The sequence below is a fragment of the Nannobrachium achirus genome (assembly GCF_963921795.1).
Source record: "Nannobrachium achirus genome assembly, chromosome: 16".
Classification (NCBI taxonomy): Eukaryota; Metazoa; Chordata; class Actinopteri; order Myctophiformes; family Myctophidae; genus Nannobrachium; species Nannobrachium achirus.
This window is the reverse complement of record NC_137823.1, coordinates 26,630,773-26,652,453: the sequence shown is the minus strand read 5'-3', so window position 1 is coordinate 26,652,453 and position 21,681 is coordinate 26,630,773. Positions and strand designations below refer to the sequence as shown.

At 43.7% G+C, this 21,681-nt stretch overlaps 1 protein-coding gene across 2 annotated transcripts in view; it reads left to right on the top strand.

The window, feature by feature from the left end:
- The window catches only part of disp1 (dispatched homolog 1), a 167,808-nt gene that overhangs the window by 85,486 nt on the left and 60,641 nt on the right, over positions 1-21,681 (top strand). Inside the window, exon 1 of one of the 2 annotated variants that reach the window (XM_080744252.1) lies at positions 17,061-17,350. The exons of the other annotated variant lie outside the window; for it this stretch is intronic. The gene's annotated coding sequence lies outside the window, so the exon portion shown is untranslated. Of the gene's footprint in view, positions 1-17,060; positions 17,351-21,681 lie in introns of those variants that run through there. 2 annotated transcript variants of the gene reach the window in all.

Sequence of the window (21,681 nt, the reverse complement as noted above, 5' to 3'; positions counted from 1 at the left end):
CAGTCTGCCATCCCAACACTCTCCCATTAGGTCACCGTTAACGCACCTCCAAATCACAAAACGAGTCGGATCATGTTTAATTTATGGCAGGAAGCCTTTTGTGGAGTGCGTGGGCACATTAAAATCCTCCAGTGCTCCTTTATCTCAAGAGTGTGTTGAGATTGATCCAAATGGACCCCGTAAGGGTCCATTTTTACATTCTCAGATTTAAAATAACATTGAGGATTTTACTGTGTTTTTTTTCCCTCCCCCCCACACATCCTCAGCTGTCATCATCTTCTTCTGAGCTGTTTGAAGTTTTATGTCTCTGGGACGTATAGGAGTGCTGTAGCTGTAGTTTGGGGTTTAAATTGTGTGACATTATAGTTCAGCGATTAGTGGTAGTGGAAGTACTAGTGCTTGTAGTAGTAGAAGTAGTAGTAGTAGGTTGACTCAGAAGCGGCGCGCTGTGTGCTTGTGGATCTGCTGTTTTCACTAGTTTGGATCCCGGGCAAACGTCTAATCTCTCTTTGGGTCTCGACCTGAAAAGTTTGCGAACCACTGCAGAAGAGCACCAAAATATTTCTGTGATCCTTGACCTCAGGACAAAAATCCACTGTCAGAGAGATACAGCAGTGTTGCTCAAACATTTTCCATGTCAAGGACCCCCAAGTTGATATTTAGCTGACCGTGGACACCTATCTGAAGAGATTTTGTGCCAGGCAGGGACCATAAAAGATTTGTCAACCTTTTTATTTTTGTATTACTTTGTCCAGATGTTAATAGTTTAAAAAAAAAACCACACAGTTCTACAAGCTTACAGAGCATCATGGTACGATGCGCTGTGAGCTAGTGGGTCTCCTATTTATTTATTAATAGGGATTGAGTGGTTAAATAAAATGAAATGCCTTTTTAAATGACAAAATATCAGTCAAAACATCTGTAACTGGTGGTCTAGGAATCTCCAGAATCAGAATCAGTATAGAGGGTATGCGTGTGACATCATCATACCCGGAAGTTATGCGGGAACGCCTACTGAGTGGCAAAAAACTACTTTCTGGCCTTGACAGCCCATACATCCAAACAGAAAATTCCTATTAGATTGCATTAAACAACGTTAAAATCACTTAGCCACTCACTTTGCCACTCGATTTGCCACTCGATTTGCCATTCACGTTATGCATGCGCATACCCTCTATTGGACCCAGAGATCTGGGATCGGCCGGGCTCTACCCATTACTAATACAAACTACCACAAAGCACTGCAAGGGCAGGGCTTTGACTTGCCTCGGGGGCCAGCAGTGAATGAGTGCCTCCCTACTGCAGATGATTACAGCTCGCTGTATGAACTGTGTCCTAATCCTGGTGGACAGCTGAAATGAAAGCCAGGTATGACCCGCCGTCTTCCCAGCATTCCCTGTGATCAACTAACCTCCCCTGCCGAGCGGAGTCGGCTGTCCTTTTTAGCACACCGCTGACTTCCAGAACAAACTAGAATCACTGGGGATGAGGTCTGTCCTTTCTTTAGCAGTTTAAAGGACAACTTTAGTTTTTTACAACAAGGGTTCATATTTTAGATTGTAATTAAAGAATATTAAAGTTAAAATTATTCTATTGTTTTAGAGCTTCTTATTTCAGTGGTTGGGGGCATGCGTACAAGTGGCTAAATATGTCATTTTACACAGAATAAGCCCATTCCCAAGATACAACGAAACCTTTCATGGTTGGATGTGACTTATGGGGGCTAGAAGTAAATAGCAATAAAGAAACTGCTGGCTTATTGTGTCTAAAAAGACATATTTAGCCACTTGTACACATGCCCCCATGCGTACGCATGCCCCACATTTTAGCACGGTAAACGTGATAAAACAATAGAACGAAGCAAATGAAAACATTTTAACACTCACTTTTTCTTTTCTCTAATTGCAATCTAAAATATGAACCCTTGTTGTAAAAAAAAAACAAAGTTGTCCTTTAAAGAGAGGGAATGTTGATCAGAAAAGAAAAAACATTAAGTGATGTTATGTGAATGATGTAATCTTGATGTCCCATAAGTAGGCAACTGGTTCACTTTAGTAGACAAAAAATAAATAAAACATAAATCTGAAAGGCAAACACTTTTAAGTGCTTTGCTGGAACTTGATTAATATTTCCACCAAAAAGTGTCCGGAAACCAAAACAAAAATCGAGCTAGAATTTTCTACCGAGGTTCCTGTCTTATTTTATATTTTTGTAACTTCACATTGGCTGTGTTTCGGTGGCCTATTGAACTTCCACCACGTGAAATGAAAAGTCATGTTTGATTCCCCGCCGCACACAGCAGCCGCTGTGTGTCCATCAGCAGCCCATGTGTCCCCGAAACTCTCTCCCTAGTTCACTTGTTGCACGTCACTCCGAATAAGGGTGTCAGCTAAGTGCATGAAGTATGTAAATGTTGACGGCCGCGACCAGTCGTAAGTTTAGGAGGGATTGTTATCGTTGTGGACAGCTCCAACCATTCTGAGGTCTGCATAAAAACCATGGTTATTCCAAGGGATTCTGTTGCACATGGGGGTGGGGGGGGACAGAGGCAGTTGAGAGGGAGAGAGAGAGAGATCAGGGGCGTCACAAGGGGGGAGTGAGACTGAGTTACTAGGGCCCAAGGTGGAGGGGCCCTAGTAACTTTAGCTATTGAAAAATAGCAGATATACAAGCTCACAGCGCGGCACCGAGTGCCGCGCTGCGAGCTTGTAGATCTGCTATTTTTGAAAAGTCGTGAAAATGTGTGAAAATCTTTGAATATATGTATTTTTTAAAGCGAACATTTTTAACTGAAATTTTGCTTCTGGGGGGGGGGTCCCTGGAACTAAATATTTTGAGATGGGGGTCCGTGGTCAAATACATATCCTCACTGACATAGAAACATAGGTTTCTTGCACACATTTTCACGATTTTTCAAAAATAGCAGATCTACAAGCTCGCAGCGCCGCACTCGGTGCCGTGCGGTGAGCTTGTATTTCTGCTATTTTTCAATAGTTAACGTTCATGGGGGGCCCGCAGTGAATCCTTGTACCCAGGGCCCAGAATTTGGTGTGACGCCCCTGAGAGGGAGAGAGAGAGAGAGAGTTTCAAGGCGTTATTGAAGCAACGGAGGAAATGCAGCCAACTCCACACACATCTGAACTGATGCGGTGTGTAATTTAAAGTAGCGTGCGGAGCAATATGTTTTGGAAGGGTGGGGCCATATTAAAAGATCACGAGGTAGAATCTGCTAATTAGAGACTATTTCCTGCTTTCATGAGAAGACATGTTGAAAGTTCATTTAATTTATAATACACAATTCATTCCATAAAACTTTGTAACACGTCATTGTGTCATCTTACAGTTGGTTAAATGTTTCTCTCCCCCTTTTTTCCCCCCCACATTCCTTGACAATTGACCCATAAAATAACTCCTTTCATGTGTACGTTATAGCTTGTTATAACATTTACTTTATGATCTGGCCTTAGTTTGGATATGGGATGCAGCCAACTGATTGATTTGGGCTAACGTTTTCCTATGTGTTAGGGCAGGGACCCATGGCCACCTCTGGGGTCAGAGGAAAAATGTCCAAACTTAAGTTATTCAGTTAAAATATACTGTGCTCGCATATACCGGTAGTCATGGTGTTACCAGACTGTCTGAAATCCCTGCAATTTGAGGTAGACTGAATAATACTCTAGTGGTTAGTAGGCTATGTTATAACCATAACAAGTGGACAAAGCATTTTTTTTAGACAAACATAGCCTACATAATAGACATAGTCAGTTTTAATGTGGAGGGAAATTGGGACTAAAAATATAGGTTTGTTTTGTTCAAATGAGTGAGTAGCTTAATATTTTCATAGGAATCTGTTATCGAGTGTTTGTTTGATAAGGGATGTACCCATCTCTCCAGCTCTTTGGTGAACAGAAAATAAATGTTACAGTTGGGATACCAATTTCATCCAACCAGGAGAGAGAATAAACAAGTACAGTACAATTGAAAGTGATGAAACGAATGACAATAATGTAAAGCACAAGCTGACAAATGATGTTTATAGGGTTCCCTCTCCTGATAACACTAAAGAGCTGGAGACATCTTGAGATGCCCCCCTGTTAACGAACACACTGTTAACTAATATAATAGAGTAGTGGTTTTCAACCTTTTTCACATCAAGGTCCATTATTTATTCGGATGAGATTTTAGCCTCTCAGAGCCAATACTTAAAATATTTTGTTGTTGTCCACAATTCCATGCTGTATTCATGTAGTGCCATAGGAGAGATAACAGTCAAAACCTTCATCAAAATAAAAAAGATATGTACGTTCTGTAATTGTGTAGACTTCTTGTAAATTAAAGGAGCTATAGTCAACTTTTTCTTGAAAAACGGATGCTAAAATAAAAATAATGTTTCTGTAACCCACTGTGTATCTCCGACAATACTTAACTGTAGTGGTACATCGATCCCAGGTTATGAGGAGACCAGCTGCATATTTGTACAATTCTCTGATTGGAGGAATAACACACACAGACTCAATTACGTACTTTTTACCTTTTATATATTTATACTTATGTCAATGAAATGTTTTCTTTCTTTTCTGAGCTCAATGAAATTATATCTCTTTCCAGTTTTCTGAAAATCAATCAATTGTTCTTTTCTTTTTAACAGATACAACAATGGACCAAAAACGTCCAATATGAACAATAATCAAATAAAACCGAAATAAAACAAACAAAAATGGGTACCCAATGTCTTTCAGTCTGTTTGAGTGCACTCAATTCAAAGGAAGGGGGGGTGTAGTTCCTACCGCTACCACTAGGGACAGTGGGGAATGACCAGAGCAGCTGTTGATTGTGGTTGGAGATTCAACGTGGCTCCGTGCTCTTCTCAGAATGGGTGTGCAAAAAACCAGTCTGCACAGAAACGTACAGTATAATCAATAAATCAGTATGATTTAACAACACCCCATACTACAGTAACATTAACATATGTCACTCTTATATACAGCATCTTTTCACAGTCACTTTTATCATGTACAGTATGTATTGCCATGTATTGAATTGACAGAGTGAGTCATTTGGTGCTGACTCACCAGGATTCTTCTGTTCAATTCTCACTCAGAGATGAGTGGTCTTCTCTCCTTGGGTGTCCACTCCAATGCTGTGTGTCGACCATAAACAACACGTTATCTTTCCATATCCTGACTGGTTTATTTGCATTCTTTTGACCTCATTATCAGCATCAAGCAACTCACCGAAGTCTTCTTCAATTCTTTCTCTGTATCTTCTTTCTCCCGCGACGTTCTTTTCCTTTATAATTCACGCTTCTGTCCGCATTTAGTTTCTCAACTCACGTTGTTTCCTATTTAGTCCTACTGTTTGGAAAGCAGAGCCTCTCGTTCACTCCTCACGTCACTCACTGTTCAACTCTCAAATCCCGACGTTCACCTCCAAGCTTTATTAACCTTATCTTTATCTTTCCGTGGTTGTTTTATCTCTCTTCTCTGTACTAGTATCACATCACATCAAAACACCGGAGCTCCCGCCAGCAGCTGTAGTGCAGTCGCGCTGATTTTGACGCAATCACCCTGTGCAGGGACTGTTGACTTTTAGGGAGCGTCAACAAATAGCATTCACAACTTTTTAGGGAGCGTCAGCAAATAGCATGGGCTACATACTCCCCCCCTTAGACCGCTTGAGTCCCTTCATGCGTCTGCCACCGGGCAGGTCCTTGGACTAGGCCGTCTAGACCCTTGCAGAAAGCAGCAATGGCAAAGACCAAAGGTCTTCCAAGACTGTCATAGTGCAGCCTGACAGGCTGTTGCCTTGGTCTACTTGACCTTCTGATTTCAACCTGCGGGTCAACGTTCTCTGACTGTTCGTCTTGAAGCTGCGGATGGACAGGCGCTGCTACTTCATCCTCAACAGCTGCGACATCAGTATGTTCATGATGTTGTTCTGTGTCCACAGATTCAGGGTCATGAAGAGGCTCCATTACATGTTCTTGAAACTCCCCTTGGGTTGTGTGTTCCCGGTCATGGCCGTTATTTCCGGAGGTAGGTTCTAGGCCATCAGTGGTACCAGATTGACCCGAGTCTGATCCAAGTCTGTGAGATCCTCTCTCGAGCCTCCTTTCCAAAGTCTCGATGAAGGGTCGCATCACAGTCACTCCTGGGCCGTGCATCAATGTAAGCTCTTCTTCATCACTGCTACTGCCAACATCAGCATCATCATCACTCCGCACATTGGCACTTCCATCCATCCTTGGCCGCTCCCCAGATCTCAACCTCATCCCTTTGGAGGGCTTCTTTTTTCCAGTTTCCTTCTCGACGGTGACAGGTAGGAAGCCACATGGTAAGAGAAGGTCCCGATGGAGGGTGCGTTGTGGGCCATCACCTTTCTCTGGTACGACAACATAAACTGGTCCATCCCCGATCCTCCTCTTCACCATGTAGATATCTCTCTCCCATCTATCCGCAAGCTTGTGCTTCCCTCTGATGTTGACATTTCGCACCAAAACCCGGTCACCTGCCAATAGTTCTGCAGCTCTGACTCTGGCATTGAACCTGGTCTTGTTCTTCTCTCCCATCTTCCGTGCACTCTCTGCAGCTAGAGCATAACTCTCCCTCAGCCGCTCTCGAAGACTCTTTACATACTCTGAGTGAGTTCCGACATGGTTCTTTTGAGGTGGGAGTCCCAGTACAAGGTCAATGGGAAGGGTTGGTTGTCTGCCGAACATCAGTTCGTAGGGCGAGAAGCCGGTAGTGTCATTCCTTGTGCAATTATATGCATGGACAAGTGGCTTTACAAAGTCTCTCCAGTGGCACTTGTCTTTGTCCTCCAATGTTCCAAGCATGCTGAGCAAGGTTCTATTAAATCTTTCAACAGGGTTGCCGCGAGGATGATAGGGAGTAGTCCTCACCTTTTCTGCACCTATCAGGGAACACAGCTCTCGGATGGTGTGACCCTCAAAATCTCTTCCCTGATCACTATGGAGACGAGCTGCAAACCCATAATGAACAAAGAAGTTCTCCCAGAGTGCTTTAGCCACAGTTCTTGCCTTTTGGTCTCTTGTAGTAACGGCCACGGCAAACTTGGTGAAATGGTCTGTAATAACCAACACGTTTCTTGTATCTCTGTCATCAGGTTCAATCGTCAAATAGTCCATGCAGACCAATTCCAGAGGGTAACTGGTACTGATGTTCATCATTGGAGCAGCTCTCTCTGGGTTGGTTTTTCTCCGGAAACACCTCTCGCATGTGTGACACTTCTCATTGATCGCCTGAGCCATCTTAGGCCAGTAGAATCGGGCCCGTGCCAGGTTGAGGGCACGTTCAAAACCCAGGTGACCCACTTCATCATGAACACCTTCAAGTGCCTTGGCTCTGTACTTCTCTGGCAAGACTAACTGGTAGCCTTCAGTTCCTCTGTCCATATATCTTCTGAACAGGACGCCTTCCCTGAGTTCAAGCCGATTCCACTCTCTGAGGAAAAACCTCACGTCCAGGGGTTCCAATTTAGTCTCTTTAAATGATGGTTTGGTGCCTCTCTCAACCAGTTGTATGACACGACCTATGAATGGATCTGCCCTTTGCGACGTATACCAGTCTTCTGGAGTCATCCCTGGGACAGTTCCTTGAGTAAGGCAGGTGTAACTCTGGGGAATGGCAGAGGGTTCCACCGCTAGGGACTCTACTAAGACAGGGGGTTCGGGGGGTTGTTCACAGAGATTCAGTCTCACAGAGTGTCTGTTACAGAGGGCAGTGAAGGTGTCTTCTGAGAGTACATTGTTGCTCCTGTCCAACACACGTTGACGAAATTCCTCAATCCTCTCTTTCTCCTTGAGAAAAGCATCATCATCTTGTGAGGGGTCCTGGGGACGCCGTGACAGTCCATCTGCATCTTGATTCGTATTACCAGGCCGATACTTTATGTCAAAATGGTACATTGACAGAGCCGCAAGCCAGCGATGGCCAGCTGCATCAAGTTTTGCAGAGGTTAACACATACGTGAGAGGATTATTGTCTGTAAGGACCGTGAATTCTGTACCGTACAGATAATCATGAAACTTCTCAGACACTGCCCACTTTAGTGCTAAATATTCAAGCTTGTGTGTCGGATAGTTGCGTTCACTTTTGGACAGCCCTCGGCTGGCATATGCTATGACCCTTAGTTTCCCTTCCTGTTCCTGGTAAAGGGCAGCACCAAGGCCTTCCCCACATGCATCGGTGTGGAGAACATAAGGGAGATTGGGGTTGGCAAAAGCCAACACGGGTGCTGAGGTCAACCTATCGATGAGTGTTGTGAAAGCGGTCTCACAATCTTCTGTCCATTCATCTCCAAAGGGTTGGCTTTGGCTGAATGGAGCCTGAGGTCTCGGTTTCTTATATGCCTTTCCCCTTTTCCTGGGGCCCACGTAACCTGCAGTGAGACTATTCAATGGCTTCGCTATCTTTGAATAGCCTTGTACATAGCGTCTGTAGTACCCAGAAAATCCTAGGAAACATTTGAGCTCTTTACGATTAGTGGGCCTAGGCCAGTCTTTCAATGCCGATATCTTCTCAGGGTCAGTGTGGATGCCATCGGCATCTATAACGTGGCCCAAATATTTCACAGAGGACTGGAAGAAGTGACATTTGTCCGGCGACAGCTTCAGGCCATATTCTTTGAGCCTATGCAACACCTTCATCAACCTGCTTTCATGCTCCTCCAGGGTGTCTGAAAAAACAATCAGATCGTCTAGAAAGACCAAGACTTCATTCAAACGCAGGTCTCCCACACATCTCTCCATTAATCGCTGAAAGGTGGATGGTGCATTGGTTACACCCTGTGGCATGCGGTTAAATTCATAAAAACCAAGCGGACATGTGAATGCAGTCTTGTGTTTGTCTTCTTCAGCAAGCTCAACTTGATAATAGCCTGACTTAAGGTCCATAACAGAGAACCATTTGGACCCACTGAGGGCTGAGAAGGTTTCTTCAATGTTTGGGAGAGCGTAAGCATCTTTGATGGTGCGCATATTCAGTTTCCGATAGTCCACACATAGTCTGATCGTTCCATTTTTCTTTTTCACCACCACTATAGGGGACGCAAACGGGCTCTCCGAATCTCTTATGATTCCTGCCTCCAGCAGCTCTCGAAGGTGTTGCTTAACAGCTTCTCTATCACATGGGTGAATAGGCCGTGGCCTCTCCTTGAAGGGGGTTTCATCCTTAAGTCTTATCCTGTGTTTGACTGCAGAGGTGCAACCATGTGTTGAGTCATGAACTGCGAACACCTCAGGTATGGTATTCAACATGTCTGTGATGCGTCCTTTCCATTCAAGTGAAATGGGGGAATTTTCCAGGCTACATGATATCTTATCATGAAGTGGGGCCTCTGTTTCCACTGTCTGGAGGCCACAAGTTATGGGTGTGTCATCGGATTTCACAGGCATCACACACTGGGCCATCATCAACTCCGCTATCACACGCTTTGGGTGCAGGGTGATGTCGTGTGAACTTACATTGTGAATCAGAACAGGGACCTTGCTGAAAGATTGATAGGGGATGTCCAATAGTGTTGGTACAAGGAAGACACCACCTGGCAGAAGGGAGGTTGCAGGGGAATCTGTCACAAATGACGTAAGAGGTGATGATGTCTTTACTCTTACACCTCCTGCTACACACATCCTCTGCCCTGCTGGAATGATGACCGGGCGACGCCCAAGCAACTTCACTGGCATGGCTTCCTTTTCTTCACTCTGAGTTTGAGCAATGTGCTGGAAGAGCGTGAGGCATTCAGTACTGAGTTCGGCCCCTCGTAGGAATTTCATCCCTTCTCGTTCAATTCCACTCTGATACAATCTGTCAAGTACGTTGGTCCCAACAAGTAATGGGACCTCACCATTAAAGTCAGTGTCAGGTACGATAAAAATCAGGGAAGAAATAGTTTCTTCCACGCCGGTAACACTTTTTGGGAATGATAGAAGGACTTTTGTGTAACCTAAGTAAGGGACGCGCTGGCCCCCAGCACCCAAAATCTCAAGTAGTCCATTAATAGGTTCAACAGGGAAGGACGAGAGATGATCCGAGTAAAAGGCCTCTGAAACCGTAGTAACCTGCGACCCAGTGTCTAGAATACATTTACATTGGTTGCCTTCAACGCGAACAACTGTGGTGTAGCGTGGCCCTACAAGACCATGGGGCAAGGGTTTATAGTCGTGAGGTGAGCTTGTTTGTGTGCATTGTTCTGCCCTTACTTTCACCTTCATCTCGAGTGACATGGGACTAGATAGGGTGGGGTACGTGGCTTCTGAATGTCCCGCATCAGGAGCCACTAGAAGTTTAACGAGAAATCTGTCCTGCCCTGGTGTTGCAGCTTCCATTGGTCGCGTCTTTCTCTGAGCTGAAGGTTCTTCTGGCGTACGGCATCAGGGTTTGGCTCGTTTACGCATGAGACGGCAATGTGACCATCTTCTCCACATCTAAAACAGAACCAGGCTCGGGGCATGTTGGGTGCATTTGTGTTCATCCTGCGACTTGTGACATTTGAGACCATACAGTTCCCTGTAACAGTATTTTCATTAGGGTTCTCTGCCTGGTGCGGTTCATCGGACCTTGATGCTGACTGGTAAGAGGCAAGCAGTTTTTTCAGGTCAGCTACTTCCTGAGTGAGTTTCTGAGTCTCAGTTTGAGTCTTTTTGGCTGCCTTTGGGTTTGAAACAGCTTCAGCTTCATTTGACTCCACTTCAGGGTGGGATAGGCCATAGACAGTGTGCATGTGTGACATAGCTTTGGCGCTTCCAAGGTGCTTCTTCATTCTGTTTAGTTTTGTCAGCCGTCTATCTTCCTGCTTCCTGAGGAGTAGCAACAGCTCAGGAAAAGGTGGGGGGTTAGCTTTTCTCTGCTCAAGCTGGAGCTCAATGAGCAGTGCCTGATCCCAGCAGCCCCTACAAAATTGTCTGATGAGTTGCTTTTGTGACCCTTCAGTGGATAGTGCCACGCCTCCCCCGGCAATAGCTCTGCCGAGCATCAGGTGTAAGCGGTTCAAGAAGTCAGAGGGTTTCTCCCCAGTGTTTTGGCTTGCACCCAGGAAGGCTGCATACAATTCTTCTCCATCGGCAACGATCCCAAAAGCTGCATCAAGCTGAGTGAGGTACAGTGTAGGTGGGGAGTCGATGCCTAGGCTTTTGACCAGATCGCTAGCTGGGCTCAATAAGCTTTCTAAAATCTTCCTAGACTTCAGGGTATCTGGGCTGGATGGGTCACTCATTAATAGCTCTACTTGAGTGCGCCATGTTTCATAATCAACTTCCCCATTGGGCTTTGGTGTTCTTCCAGAGAAGGTGCGAATCTTGCTTACATGCGAGGAATGAGATTCAGCTTTTATTACGTGCTCAACGACCATTCTCTGAACACTGGGGGGGTTGATGAGGTTCTCATCTAAGTCAGACGGCCCCTGAGGTGACTTAGGCACATTGCCACCTACATTTTGGTCACTTGGTGCATCACTACTCATCTGAAGACTGGAAAGTTGACTTTGGAGCATTTGGATCAGATGGCTCTTGTCTAGGCCTGCGACAGCGGCAGCAAACTTTTGCTCGTCTAAATATTTTTGTTCCTCAGGTTCCTTGGTTATTTCTTTTATAGCAGCGACCTGCCAGGAAGCCCCAAGACCATCAGGAGGACTAAATGGCGTGGCAAAAACATCTGGGTCTATACGTGTTACAGCTCTTTCATCTTTGTATTGGATCAGAACCCTCCCATCAGGCTGGCCTGGAATTCTCTTACAATCAATTATGTCACCATGCATCTTAAACATGTCAGCAACATCATCAGCTGAATATTTTTCATCAACACCAGATACAAGAAGGCAGCTTGGCCCATGAAGGCCCAAGAGGTTACAGTATTCCATGTTTGCGAATATTGAAATGATTGTTATAAAGACAATAAATGTTAATTCCTCTGATCAGAGAATTATGCCAGTCTCCTGGCTGCGCTCGCCACTTTATGTAACCCACTGTGTATCTCCGACAATACTTAACTGTAGTGGTACATCGATCCCAGGTTATGAGGAGACCAGCTGCATATTTGTACAATTCTCTGATTGGAGGAATAACACACACAGACTCAATTACGTACTTTTTACCTTTTATATATTTATACTTATGTCAATGAAATGTTTTCTTTCTTTTCTGAGCTCAATGAAATTATATCTCTTTCCAGTTTTCTGAAAATCAATCAATTGTTCTTTTCTTTTTAACAGATACAACAATGGACCAAAAACGTCCAATATGAACAATAATCAAATAAAACCGAAATAAAACAAACAAAAATGGGTACCCAATGTCTTTCAGTCTGTTTGAGTGCACTCAATTCAAAGGAAGGGGGGGTGTAGTTCCTACCGCTACCACTAGGGACAGTGGGGAATGACCAGAGCAGCTGTTGATTGTGGTTGGAGATTCAACGTGGCTCCGTGCTCTTCTCAGAATGGGTGTGCAAAAAACCAGTCTGCACAGAAACGTACAGTATAATCAATAAATCAGTATGATTTAACAACACCCCATACTACAGTAACATTAACATATGTCACTCTTATATACAGCATCTTTTCACAGTCACTTTTATCATGTACAGTATGTATTGCCATGTATTGAATTGACAGAGTGAGTCATTTGGTGCTGACTCACCAGGATTCTTCTGTTCAATTCTCACTCAGAGATGAGTGGTCTTCTCTCCTTGGGTGTCCACTCCAATGCTGTGTGTCGACCATAAACAACACGTTATCTTTCCATATCCTGACTGGTTTATTTGCATTCTTTTGACCTCATTATCAGCATCAAGCAACTCACCGAAGTCTTCTTCAATTCTTTCTCTGTATCTTCTTTCTCCCGCGACGTTCTTTTCCTTTATAATTCACGCTTCTGTCCGCATTTAGTTTCTCAACTCACGTTGTTTCCTATTTAGTCCTACTGTTTGGAAAGCAGAGCCTCTCGTTCACTCCTCACGTCACTCACTGTTCAACTCTCAAATCCCGACGTTCACCTCCAAGCTTTATTAACCTTATCTTTATCTTTCCGTGGTTGTTTTATCTCTCTTCTCTGTACTAGTATCACATCACATCAAAACACCGGAGCTCCCGCCAGCAGCTGTAGTGCAGTCGCGCTGATTTTGACGCAATCACCCTGTGCAGGGACTGTTGACTTTTAGGGAGCGTCAACAAATAGCATTCACAACTTTTTAGGGAGCGTCAGCAAATAGCATGGGCTACATTTCGAAAATATTTTATAAAAAAATAAGCTTCATATATGTGTTTCAATTAAAAAATGACCACAAAAAGCGTAAAATAATGATAAAATAATCATTTTGGCCCTTTGTTTACATTTACAGGGCCCGTACTTTGTTTACATCCTAGTCTGTAGACTAGGATGTACACCTACAATGAAAAAGTTGACTATAGCTCCTTTAAGTATTGCAGATGTTTAACAATACTTTAACTCTTGAGAGCGTAAAATGAAACCAAATGATAATTTTACGTTCTCAAGGGTTATAGTATAAGGGTCCATTTGGTTACCAACTCTTTATCATTTAGCTGGGGACCACCTAGAACCAGCTCAGGGACCACTGGTGGGCCGCGGACCACTGGTTGAGTAGGGCATTCATTTACGAAAAAACACAAAAAGTAAAAACGTGGAGGTTCTACCCGACATCTACGATATAAAGCCTCACATTTTAACAATAAACTGTTTGTTTTAACCAAATAACTCACTATAGAGAACCTTCATTGGTCTAACACTGGTTCTCAACATGGGATCCGGGGACCCCCAGGGGTCCTTCAGGGCAGTGGCGTAGTGGGGATTCTTTAGTGAGGGAGAGTTATTTTAATGGCGTAAAGTTGAGAAACATCAAGGCTGCTAGCCGTTAAACAGTGTACGGGTTGGGGTGATAATTAGATTCATCTGGCCGAAACCAATCAATCAAAGGCTGTGGTGGAAAGTACATTTACTCGGGCGGCAGTGGCTCAGGGGTAGAGTGACCGCTTGGGAACCAAAAGGTTCCCAGTTCGATCGTGGGCTCCCTCAGAGTTTGTGTCGAAGTGTCCTTGAGCAAGACTCTGAACCCCTAATTGCTTCCGATGAGCAGGTTGGTGCTTTGCATGGTTTCCTCCGCCATCGATGTATGAATGTGTGTGTGTGAATGGGTGAACGTAATGCACAATCTCTGTAAAGCGCCTTGGATAAAGGAGCTATGTAAATGCATTTACCATTTACTCAAGTACTGTACTTACTGTAAGTACTATTTTGAGGTCCTTATACTTTACTTCATACTTCCACTCTGCTGTGTCTCAGAGGAGAATGTGTCTACTTTTTACTCCGCTTTATTATTTGACAGCTTTAGTTACTATAGTTACTTTGCAGATTATTAACTAATACACCAGTAAGACTCCCTAATCGGGAGATAAGCGACCGTCAGGTCGCAGCGTGATTTTAGGAGCAAATGTGTCGGAGTAGTGTCCAAAAATGTGTTTGAAAAAATCGTCCTGATGGTGGTGCTATATGGGACAGATCCATGTTGAAGACATGAGTGTAGAGCAAGTGTGTACCGATTATTCACTGAATTTCAAAAAGCCATCTACAAGATTATAGATAAGTTGATCAGCTATTTTCTTTGAAAAGAAGAAATACTTTATTGGTTCTGTAAGTATATTTTGACAGCCAGTACTTTTGTACATTAACTCGAGTACAATTTTGAAAGCAGGACTTTTAGGCTACTTGTTGTAACAGAGTATTTCTACACTGTGGTACTCACAAACAGGGGCGTCAATTGGGTATGGCAGGGGTATGCAGCTGCCATACCCTGGGTCCAGGGGGGAGAATAAAAGTTACTTTTAAATATAAATCCATGAATGTCTCTTTGTCTGTGCTGGTTATGTTAAATAACATTAAAATAACTACAAATGCAAAATGTAACAATGGTCACTTTAACAAGGTATTATAATTATATTCTCCACACTTTTATTCTCCCCATCTTGACAGAATGGTATATTCCCAGGTTCCGCAGGTCAGCTGCACAGGTGCAATGCATTTTTTATTGTTAATTGTGGCACCTTTACTAACATGCTAAGTTTAGCTGCACTTGAACAACCGTTCCAGGCTGCCATATCCAGCCCAATAAACCGTACTAGAAACCTGTGTAAAAAAAACGGACGAAACTAGGTTTTTTTTTCAGACATCGTGAAAATAGCCGATCTACATGCTCACAACGCCTCGCAGCGTGAGGCGTTGTGAGCATGTAGATCTGCTATTTTCACAATAGAACCGTGTTATACAAAATGTAATGCCTTTTTTTCCATGAGGACTCCCATCTTTGCCATACCCTAGCTTTTGCTGAACTGACCCACTGCTCACAAATCTGTGTACCTCTTCCACCACTGACCATTGGTCTTACTCTTATGCAAAGCAGGTGGGAGTGGCTAACGCTATTGTACTGTAACTTATCTAATAAGTACACAGAACAACAATAAACAGCGGGGGGTGGCCAAGGCGCAGTATTTAACAGGTAGCCTAAGTAGCTGAATGGATGAGAAGATGAATAGAATACACATTGTGTATTGGGTGTCTGGCCCTCGGCCTGTAAAGTGTGGAGCATTGGGGGACACGCACGCACGCACACACACACACACACACACATTCATGCACACGCACCCACGTGTTGCCCACAGTTGCACTGCTCAAAAAGATGATGGAGCACCCAACACCCTCTACACACATTTAAAAATAGCGTTTTTTTTTTTTTTTTTTTTTTTTTGCTTTTGACTGACAGGAAACGGGGAGAGGGATGGGGGTGACACGCAATAAATCTGGTCAGGCTCGGGAATCGAACCAGCAACCCGCTGCAGGCTACACTAAGCTTAAGTGGTATGCGCCTGGAACAGTATGCCAGGGGAGCGTGTCGCTGTTACTACATCTCATCTTTTCGACACCAGACTCTAACCCTCACCCTAACCTTAACCTCGGTGGAGTGAGTCGCTAACCCTGCGGTCGAAATGATGTGCGTTCGCAAAAGCGAGATTTCCCCTAAGCCAGCAGGTGCCCCAATAGTGTTGGGCAATCCCGTTCATTTCAGTGAAGGAATAATTTAGTTCATGGTAATGATCTGTTCAAACGATTTGTTCACGTTCACCGTTCATAGCACGATCGTCTCTTGAAAAACACTATCGCGGGAGTGTTTTTATTACTTCGCGCATATAGCCCACCCTCCTGTCCTGTGTGCTGGGGGCATTGCGACGGTCGCATGAGCCGACTCAGCGCCGTTATCGAGTTATGTGCGGTTATGGACAGAATAGTAAATCTTCGTCCCCCCCCCAACTTTCGGCTCCTCCGTGCGGTCCAACGGAGCGCTCCCTACCTCGGTTCAGCCAATCACAAGCTATGCGGGTCTTAACTAGAACCAGAACTGTGTTTTGATACACGCATCCGGTACCATTTAAAACCTCTATTGGTAAAACAAACTTACTTGATACAGTCTTTTTTTCACTCTCTAACAAATCTCTTTGCCAAAAAAAATAGCTGATCTACGCAGCGCATTGTGAGCTTGTAGATCTGCTATTTTTTGGCAAATGTTCCGCCCCAGGATAATGGATGTTGGATATATTGTGATTATCGCGATAATATCGTAAATCGCGATTTCTTTGGTCACAATAATCGTACATGAAATGTTCATATCGTCCCATCCTTAGTGTGTGTGTTTGTGTGTGTGTGTGGCAGTGAGTGGGTTAAAATAAGAGAACTTGTGGAAGGCTCTCTGTCTGAGACGTTGTGAGAGTCCTATCAGTGCAGTGTGGTGGTGTTCATGTGCACTGCAACCCCAATCCCAACCCTCCGCCTTCCCTCCCCTCCTCAGTCTCACAGAGAGAGAGAGAGAGGGAGAGAGAGAGAGCGAGTGAGCGAGCGAGTGAGCGAGCGAGCGAGCGAGCGAGCTGTATGTTTGTGAAAGAGGGTGTTATGTGTGTATGTATACGTGTGTTCAGTCAGTGGGTGTTTGTCATTCTGCTAGCTAGTAGTGCGTTCTGGTGGTTCTCCCATGAGAAAATACAGCTCGCTTTCCCCCACGACTTGTTGCTGCTTCCTCTCGGGTTTGGTAGGCTATTTGTTTAGCGCTTGTTGTGTGTGGATCACATACTACTACTAGGAGGACCAAGCCAGCCGGGCGGAGAGTTTACGGTCATAACGCATGTAGTAGCAGCAGCGGCAGCAGCGCGACCGTTCCGTTCGTTTCCCCGGCGGCAACTGATGTGATGCCAATCCCATCCGATCTGAACTGATCTGATCTGAACGGAGACTATCATTCGGGATCTTCACGCTACGAGCAGCCAGCCGAGCCGCCCCGGGGTAAGAAGACGATCCATTCTCACGAGAAACGTCCCCGTACTGTTTTTGTTTTTGTCTGTCTCTTGTCTTTTCTGCGACCTCGGTTTTTTGGTCAATCTGTGTTTGAAACACGGCTACACAATGTCTCCGCCACGTTGTTGTTGTTGTTGTTGTTGTTGTTGTTGTTGTTGTTGTTGTTCACACTGTGAGTGTGGAATACACACAGGAGGAAAGGGGGATGTTTTGTTTTGAAGTATTTGTTTGTTTCTTTGGGTTCCCGTTTACGTTGCAATGTAGCGAACTGCACTGCGAAGCAGCATAGCCTATTACAATGTAAGAACGCGAGCAGATGTTTAGCTGAGAGAGAGAGGTTCAAAACCAATGACAAAATGCCTTTTCTCGGGACATTGGATTATTTCTGCAGTTAAAACGGTTGTATCTCCAGGTCACTGCTTCCCAAACACTGGGTCGGGAAACTCGGGACCCATTTGTGGGTCGTGACTCTTGGACACATTTGTATGGGTCCCTGTCCCTTAATTTTTGGTTTTCTACATTTTGTTTTGAATTATTATTATTTAAAAATATTTTCCAAAAACATTCTCCTAAAAGCCCAGATTTTCATGAATAAAAAAATGAATTGATTAGTAATTAAGTAGTAATAAGTAAATTCATTCATAAATAAATGACAAACCTAAGAAATTCCATAAATTAGAAAACAAATGTTTAACAAGTAGTGAAATTAGCAGATCTACAAGCTCACAATGCAGCACAAGGCGTTGTGAGCTTGTAGATCTGCTGTTATCACTAGTTGGGATCCCCGGCAAACGTCTGGAGTCTCGACCTGAAAAGTTTGGAAACTATAGGCTATACTACTCCATGTTGTCCTGTAAACTATAAAGTCCAATAAGAAATATTTATTAAAGTTTTGCCAAATGCCCATTATTTTTGACACACTTCCCCATAGAAGTATTAGAAAGATTATATTATTCCAACCAAAATCTATTCTGGATCACTGATAATGATGTGTCAGAACAGCTCATATAATACACACATAGACCATAATACCGTCACTGTCGGGCAGAAATCTCGTATCTCCAAGTTTCACATTTGTAATTTATTTCGTAAAGTAAAGCCCTGCTTCATCATAGAAGACTGTCTCACAAAACTAGTGAAAATAGCAGATCTACAAGCACACGTATCCTTGTAGATCAGCTATTTTCACTAGTTTAGATCATTTTAAAAATGATAAATACAAAATGAACGGTTTTTGGACATACAAGGTTATCACGTGACAACGACGATATAGTTTACTAAAGAGACTACATACATTCCACATAGGCAATAACCCATTTTGGGGCTTGGTGATGTTGTTTCAGAAAAGAGAAAAGGAGAAGAAAAAAAAACCCTGAACTGTTTCTCCTCATTTCAACTCGACCGCGATTGCGTTGGAACACCTGGGCTGGGGGAATGATTAGGTTTTAGTTCACCTAATTTATCTTGAGTTACCCGCAGAGCACGCAGCCTTGAGCAACCGAGCGAGCAGCACCGTCATATTGGTATGTTAAAAAGCCCAGCTGTGGCTCTAAAAACACCACCCCGGGGGGATGTGGAATATGTCAAAAGAAACTCCCCCTTTCTCCCCGAACAGACAGTAACATGTCAAAGGGAATAATGTGTCAAAATGCCCTGTCGGGCGTGCGGAGCTGGCAAGAAGAAGTCAAGCTGTTGTTGTTATTATATCGGGAGCGGTGTGGTTATTAACTGTCTCTTGACTGAGTCCTGGTAATTACTGTCTTATTAGCTTTAACCCGTTCAGGCCTAGAATTATTGAATGCTTTAACCAGTGAAAAATAGCATATATACAAGCTCACACAAGCTCACAGCTTGTAGATCTGCTATTTTTGAAAAAGTCGTGAAAATGTGTGAAAATCTTTGAATATGTGTATTTTCAAAGCGAACGTTTGTAACTCAAATTTTGCTTCTGGGGGGTCCCTGCCTGGAACTAAATATTTTGAGATGGGGGGTCCGTGGCCAAATACATATCAGTTTGGGGGTCACATGAAAAGGTTTGAGAACCACTGACATAGTATAGTCTCTCAAGAACAAACGAAATGAGCTCCAGTTGAAGTGAAAAGGACCTTTTCTTTGACGATGGCTGGCCAGATTGCTGACATAGAAACACAGGGTTTTTCAAAAAAAGAAGGATTCAAAAGACACTTATAGAATCGGGTCAAAATTAAAGTTTTCACGATTTTTAAAAAATAGCAGATCTTCAAGGCACCGAGTGCCGCGCTGTGATATAATGATAACGCGATATGGCGTACCCGTTCGGAACGGGTTAATTAAAGGGATGGGGAGGACGCCTCGCCTTTTGCCGCGTACATATACCTGTCAGCCGGCACAGGGTCTCTCCGTTTCTCTCACACCCAGTAATCTTCAAACCTCCACATGAAAAGCATCATCGTCATCACCTGCTTATTCGCAATCCGGCGGCCACCACCACCAGACATTTATTGTGTGTAAATAATAATTTGTTTTCAACAGGGCTGCACTTGCACACAGTCTAGCAACAGTTATCGCAAATGTAGAGAAACTTGATGATAATATATGTTTTGGTCAGTATTATAAACAACATCCATATCCCAAAAGGTTGCGTTTGTGTAGACTTGATTTTTATAAACCCCTTCTTTTTGGGAACTCCCTAAAGTGTTATGGTGCAGTGCAGAAGGCGAACGAATCAAGTTCAGTTACATGTCAGATGAAATGTTTCACATAAATGTTAGCGTTCGACTTTGTTGATTGTTGGCGGCGCACAGATAAAATAAAGAAAGAAATATCACCCATCTTTAATGGTAGCACATGCAGAAAATGTCTATTTAGGAGAATAGCTGTAGTTGTTGTTATATTTCACCTTTCCCTGAATGGCACAAATGATCCATGTTTTTTGCACTTTCTTGGGGGTGCAATGTATTCTCCTTGATGTTTTAAAAACTCCTTTTAAGATTAAGAATGTCATACTTGGCAATAACGTTGTTCTTAGTTATGCTACATCATTACATATCACACTATGGTGGTGATTGGTCTTATTCATTCAAATCTAAAATTGATCATGCTCAGCATTTACGCAGAGACAAATGACAAGGCATTTGCCCAGAACTCAGTTTCACCTCTGTCTATTGTCAGGGTGAATGTCAATTGCGTTTGTGTCTCCTGGGTTGCACTTGTGGCTGCAATGAATGCCACATTTTAAGGCTGCTCCGTCTCACATCCCCCAGATACGCTCCTATTTATTGAAGTGCTTTGTGCGTAATCTCTGCTTTCCTTGAGGCTTAAGAACCTAAACCAAACAAATGTAGAGTATGTATAAAGTTGGTGTGAAAACAAGTGGAATGGAGAAAAGAATCGTGCACTTATATTAGCCTTCAGTCTGTTATTTACCGTAAATCACACCCTACCTAGACAGTATGTGATATCTTAAAGTAAAAGAAGGTCACGTACAGGTCCATTTCTGCACTTCAAGAAGTAAACAAACACAACAGATTTGGCCGTGTAGTAGTTCTTAGTGCTGTATTGTTACATTCCTACCCTCTACTATTATTTGGCTATACTTACCGACCACCATGCCTTGATATATACCATCGTTCATTTGGCCTAAAACGTACTCCCGTTCAACATCAGCTACGCTACAGTGCGTGCCTAAAATGTCAATTGGAGGGAGTGTTGAGATTTACCTTCTATAGTTGTTCTTCGTCTGGCCTGTCAGCCTTTATTCTGAAGACAGACACAAGACCCTGCTTGTGTCCGCACACAGACTTTTATTCTGAAGACAGACACAAGACCCTGCTTGTGTCCACACAGACCGGCCTAGATGTCTCACCTGCCTGTCAACACTCTGACTTGGCGCGCGCACACACACACACACACACACACACACACACACACACACACACACACACACACATGCTCTCGCGTGCACACACAAAACCCACAGACAAACAGACACGCACACACAACCAAGTCTGTTGTTGGTTAAGTTCCTCTACTACACCCAAACAGAAACGCTGCAGTCAGACTCTCTTGCAAAATTAAACAGTGCACATGGCCGCATGAGATTAGAACATAAGCACCAAATAAAGCTCACACCTCATTTGTAATAATCTACATCGGTGTTTGGTGACGGGGTCGTGGACATAAATATAACGTTTCTTTCGGGAAATATTGTGTGTTTTATACGCGAGGCTCTGGTCTCAACCCCAAAAAAAAGTGGGCCCCTGTCTCCGTGTAAAACCGGTTGAGAAACGCTGATCTATACCGCATCTCTCCTATACGATTTCAACGGATTTCTTTTCCAT